Source organism: Anas platyrhynchos, chromosome 9 (assembly GCF_047663525.1).
Source record: "Anas platyrhynchos isolate ZD024472 breed Pekin duck chromosome 9, IASCAAS_PekinDuck_T2T, whole genome shotgun sequence".
NCBI classification, from domain to species: domain Eukaryota; kingdom Metazoa; phylum Chordata; class Aves; order Anseriformes; family Anatidae; genus Anas; species Anas platyrhynchos.
This window is the reverse complement of record NC_092595.1, coordinates 2,594,717-2,600,716: the sequence shown is the minus strand read 5'-3', so window position 1 is coordinate 2,600,716 and position 6,000 is coordinate 2,594,717. Positions and strand designations below refer to the sequence as shown.

General features: G+C 45.2%; 1 long non-coding RNA gene across 1 annotated transcript in view; it reads right to left on the bottom strand.

The window, feature by feature from the left end:
- Nucleotides 1-430: 430 nt before the first annotated feature.
- Nucleotides 431-6,000, bottom strand: part of LOC106020251 (uncharacterized) — a 79,920-nt gene continuing 74,350 nt past the window's right edge. Inside the window, exons 4-5 of the long non-coding RNA XR_002406619.4 lie at nt 3,733-4,685; nt 431-1,257 (exon numbers count right to left, since the gene is read on the bottom strand). This is a non-coding gene — a long non-coding RNA (uncharacterized lncRNA). The remainder of the gene's footprint in view (nt 1,258-3,732; nt 4,686-6,000) is intronic.

Here is a 6,000-nt window from a genome sequence, read left to right as displayed (position 1 = left end):
AAAGTGCATCCATCACCATCTTCCATGACCAGAAACAGAATATATCAAAATTTAGGTGGAGGAGACATTTATCAGCTAAGTGTGAGAGCACAAGTGCACGGGCTCTTTGTTTTCATGTTGAGGAGGTTCAGTAAAATAATGAGGTGCAGTTTTATGCCAAATATATCAATTGTGAGACTACTGGGTTCTCTAGTGTCACTTTATAACCTAAAATACCTTCAGATTAAGACTTAATACATTGTGCTCACTGGAACAAATGTCCAACATTTGAGATGTTTCTTGCAGGGTTATTAAATGGATTATCATAAAAGACATTACATTGCTAAACTGAATTATAGCATATAAATGAAAAGCTTAGAGAAGAGAAATGGATTAACAAGCTGCTAAAAGCAGCAGCATATGACAAAAAGATAACAACCATAAAATAAAATGATTTTGAAAATTTTATTTAAAAAAATATTCTGAAAAAAACTTACAGTGGTCAAAATTATCACTTAGCTCACACCTGTGCTGCATATGGAAGAGAGATGGGAAACAGCAGAAATAAATAAGGCAGCATCCTGCCCTCAGGGAGAACCAGAGCCGTGCTTTCCCCCACACAGGAGGAACGAGCACACACATGTGGCAGGGGTCCTATGGGCAGCACCACTTTGGTCTTTGCTTTTAAAAATCCTGCCTTCTCCAACAGGGCCTCCTGTGGCAAGCCGAGCTGCATCGCAGCATTGCTGTCGCCGGTGCCATCTCCTTACATTTCATTACATCCAATTTTCCCTCCCGTGCTTCATGACTTGACAGTTTAAATTGCATCAGGCTCAGAGGTGGCGTGTGCCTTGTCAGGCTGCACACAGTTTGTTTTCCCTCTCCTTACAAGAGACAACACTAATTAAAGTGCAGATTAGATTTTAAATACTGGATTATTGCTTTTCTTCAGGGATCTCGGTGTATCATTATTTTTATTTTCATGTGTGGATTCTGATGAGAAGAGAATGAGGAGATTTGGCTTCTCGTCTTTAACTGATATCAGCTGTCTTAAGACATCTCTGAATCCCATAATCACATAAACGCTGCTGCATGCTGTCACTGCAGGTTACTCGGTCAGCATGAGGTCTGAGGACAAAACCAGCTCTTGTCCATGGCTCCAGAGGCTTCAGTGAGCAAACGTACAACAGCCACACCGACTGCAGAATGGCAGGCCCAGTGTCAGGTTCTGGGGTTTTATTTCTCAAGAGGAATCACATTCTTCTGTGGGGAATGATGCTGTAATGACAATAAATACAGGGGCCATCTGGGATGGGAGATACTTTTCCCAGGAGGATTTTTAAGCTACTTTGGAACAGCACTTGCTGTTGTCGTCTTAGGCTCTGCATTATATCCCTAAATATGAGCACGAGCCACCACGTTTAAATAATCTTGCTAAAAAGTCTAAGTAATCATCATTAAAACCTGCAAAAACTCTAAGTCCTGTTCCGTTCAAGTTCTTTAAGAAAAGAAAAAAGCCAAAACCAAGCTTTAAGAACAAAAGGATTTCAAGCTTCAGGCCAGATGGCCACCATGGCACGGGCAGGGCTAGAATCACTTGGTGCCTTGGATGCCCATCTCTCCTGGGGGAGCTTCAGGCGTGCATGGAGAGGGAGTGCTGGGGACAAGAATAATATTCTTACGCTAAGGTACCAAGGGTGCTAAGACTCACCTAGCTCCCTTTTAATGGGGGCTGAACGCAGCACTTGGAAAGAAGAGAGTGCATGAATATGGAATTGCATGCAAATGCCAGCCACACAGCGGGTGCCTCTTCGGGTGGATTTTTAGCACTTTGAAGCTAAGGAGCCGTAAAATGTCTCCGTGCTCTCTCACCTTACACTCATTTCGCACTTTGGGCTACAAGTAGTCCTATGTCTCTATACCTAAATGCCAAAATATACATGGATTTCTACCCAAAGCCTTCAATCTACTGTAGCTTTTAACATATAAACTATTTTAAAGCTATTTCAACAACAGTTTTTCAGCAACTCATCTACAGCATTACATTTTTAAGATTAATTTTGCAGTCTTTCTGTTAAGATTTTGAGTGAACTATTAATCATAAGGCTAAGAGACTCTTAACCAATTGATGGTTTTATGGTTATAGCTGTTATTAATCAAGTATTGTTTTGCCGCACTCTTTATACCATGCCATTTTGTATTTTCACAAATACTTCACACCTAGTTTGTCATTTTCTCCATTGTTTTTTGTATTTAAAACGAACAAACAAAAAATAAAAGCAAAATTAATAGCAATATTTCAAGTACAAGTTCAGGTTTTAAAAAGGAAAGGTGCTTGAAGGTATAAGATAGTGATTGAACAATAAAAAAGCAGAAATTCAAACCAAATCCTAAACACACACACATACACACAGCCCTTGCTAATAGTTCCCAGGGCAGCTCTGTCCTGCAGGGCACTGCAGCACAAACACAGCAGCACCTGGGGATGTGAAGCACAGCCAAAGACCTCTCGGGGCTCTGCCTGTCTCAAGGCACAACATCTCAGTGAGCAGTGCAACACAGTGCCATGGCCCTGGCGTGTGTTCAACCTCAGAGAAAGAGCAAAGCCCTGAGAAAACAGGCCCCAGAACCAAGGGGCTGAGAAGGCAGCACCCTGTCTGGGCTCCAACCTAATGTTCTCAGCTCATAAACCTTCCCCAGGATATTCTTAAAACCACCTTCCGCTTTTCCTCACTCACAATGTTACTTTTCTATAACCAGCATTAACAGCTCTACATGGTATCAATCTCTTCTCTGATGACCCCCGTGCATCAAAAACCTTTACAGCTGTTGTGCCAACAGACAAAAACCTAAATGCACGCTGCAGTTGCAGAGGGAGCATCTTTTCTGGGGACGTGAAAAACACCCTTGCATATTAAGCTGTCTGTTGGTGGCTACTGAATTGTAGGGCAGGAAAATAAACTGTGGCTGAAAATATGCTTTCCCTTCTCCCTGTCCCATCTGCAAAGATCCGCTCCTGCCAAGTCCTGTGTGCTGCACCTCAAGGAGACCGCACTGAGCGTGTCAGAAAGGTGTGGAGCTGCATTTACCGTGATCACTGATAAATGAATTAAGAGCCTTATAAAAGTGATGGAAATAGCCTATTTATAGTTGAGAGCATATTTACAAGCCTCAGATGAAAATTGCAATTACATTTTCAGTTTAAAAAATGTCATCGTCTCCTCTAACCTTTTGTTGCTTTCTCATGCCCTTCAAAGTAAAATGAATTCACGGGAAGCGCCGGATGGAAAACTTTACCTGTTACCTTGTCAGTTTGCAGAACAGAGGCTCTGGCAGCACGAGCTGCCAGCAGAGAGGCCATCGCTGCAAACCAAAGGGTGTTGAGCTCCCGATGCAGCGCTGACATGTGGTACGTACAGCACAGTGCCAGCCCTGCAAGCCTGAGCTGGCTGCAGGGCAGGGGTTGCAGGGGCTGCTCTGCCCCACACCTCATCCTGTGTGGTACGTGTGTTTGTCTGCCCTAAAAATCTGTTCCTGCATGGTAAGGGCCCCCCTGCAGCAGTGTAGCTGTGCTCATGGCTTTCCCAGCAATGCTAGTGCCAGCACCGAGCTCCTCTACTAAGTGCCCCTGCAAGTGTGCAGGGTGTGAACAGCGGCTGGCAGGTGGGTAATCAGTCACTGCAGGAGTGCCAGTGCTATGTCCCACACCACCCAAGACAACACAGAGAGGAAAAGCAGAGCAGAAGCACTTACCTGTCACCGTATCACCCCCCCCCCCAGCTCCCAGGGAGACCTGCTCAGACCAAAGGCTCAAGACCTCATCCCCAGGGTAGGGCTCCTCGCAGGGTCTGGCAGAGCACCTGAGTGCTTGTGGACTGGTGCTGCAGTACCTAAAAAACCCTTTAAGTATTGCACAGTTCAAAATCAGCAGCAGTTGAGAAGCCCCATGGCTGGGAGAGCTTAGGCAGAAATTAGGGACTGCCAATGCAAGCTAACATCTGGCTTAGCCTCTCCGTAACCCAGTCCAGTTCGGCGTCGCATCCTGGAACAAGTGCCTGTAGATGAGCTAGACAAGCACTTACACACATTAGCAAACTCAGGTTAATGAGCAATCAACTCGCTTAAACGCAAACAGGGACCAAACTCTCCAGCCCAGATATGCCCAAAGCGGGGCCCTGACCCCCTGCTGTCCTGCCCTGTGCCCTCTCGTTTACACTTGCAAATCATGAGCACAAAATATCATCAAATGAAATAAATGCAAAGCAACACACGAGAGTCCTAAGGGGACAAATTATTCTCTCATTTACATTAAGGTAGTCCCAGAGTAACTCACTTGACTTCAGCCAAATTGAGCTGTACTTATCCAACAGTAAGCAAGAGCTCACATGACTTTTTATCGTTTCAAGTCAATCCCCCAAGTCCATGGCACTAAAATCACCGCCACCTGATCCTTCGCAGGTTGCTGTTAACTGCATGCAGATTCCTTCCACGCAGCATCCTTTAAGGGTTTCCTTCCCAGGAAGCACAACATTAAAAGCCTCAAACCACGCTATCAGCCTGGGGATCACACGGGATCGGCAGCGCTGCACAGCTCTGTTGTGTTGGAGTCCGTGCTGTGCAGGATCCAGCTGCTCCATGAACACTGCAAACATTTGCTTCCTCCTCCCGGTGCAAACTGCACGAGTTAGGCCATATATGTTTTCCTGCTGTGTTACAAAAAAAAAAGTGGCTTAGCTTCCAGATCAGCACTTTTAATATAGCTCAAATTAGTTTAGTTATAGCTTAGGAAAAAAAAAAAAAAAAGAAAAAGAAAAAAAAACTTTGTTGTTTCAGGCTGTTAACCACAATGTCTTATAAAATGAAACATGTTTACTGTCGCTTTGGAAAAGTCATTCTTCCTTTATGAATCTGGCAAGGAAGGATTCAAAAGATACCAGTGTGGGATTGTTATCATGCACAAGCTAGCACTGTCAGGCTTCATTACTTCCAAGACAAAAATTACAGAACGGTGCTTTAAAGGCTGAGGCAGGAAGGCACAGCGGCAGGGGGATGACACCAGCTGCCGGCACCTTGCACTGCAGCACAGGGGCTGCAGACCGTGCCCGCAGGACTGATTTATTGCAGCAGCCCCCAGGAACACTGCCCGTGGTGCCACCACACACAGCTCCACTCAGGGAGGGCTGGTTCTGTGGAAAAAATAAGGTTTTTGGTCCTTTGAATAAATAAATGCATTATTTTTAAAAAACATTCTAAAGATAGGAGAGAAAACCCCACTTCCAAAGGATTTATTGGGATGCTGAAGCTAAGAAATTTGTTCATTTTTAGAAACAATACTGGCCAAAACTCATCCTCATTGCCGTTTTGTGCCTGCCTTAATTCTAGAGTTTCGTGGGGGGGTTTTCACCCCTCTTCTGAAGACACAAGTTACTGGCCTTTGGCAAGGATAATTTCAGGATATCCCCTTCCTGCTGCAGCCCTGACCTCCCACAACAAACTAAAATCCAGAGAAATGAACATCCCTGCATGACCCTCATCACTCCCTGAGCCTCCCAGGTTGCTGTGGCTGGTCGGTGCCCGGTGGTGTCAGTGTCATTCATGCCACAGCCTGGTGCCGCTGCTCTCCATCCTGCTCCCAGCCTCCCTGTATTTCACCCTCTCCCTCCCCTTTCTCCTCCCAATAACTCCTCAGGTATTCGTCCATCAGAATAGAAAACTGCCTGCAGAGTGTCTCAGTGCTCTCCGAAATGATACCATCCCTGCCGAGGAGCTAAAGGATGGATTTGGGTCCGGATTTGGGCAGCTGGGTAACAGATACCTGTTCATAGCCTGACTTAGCAGCACGTTTTCCAGTTTCCTCTAAACAGCTTATTTTCCAAAAATAAGCAGCCAGGGTAAAAGTTTACCCGCAGGCAGAACACTCGCATGAGACTCAGTCACTTAAGCTCAACTTAAGCCTTACTTTGATGGTATAACAGGAATTTACATGGTACACACGACTCTCTCAAGTTCCCTACACAGGGA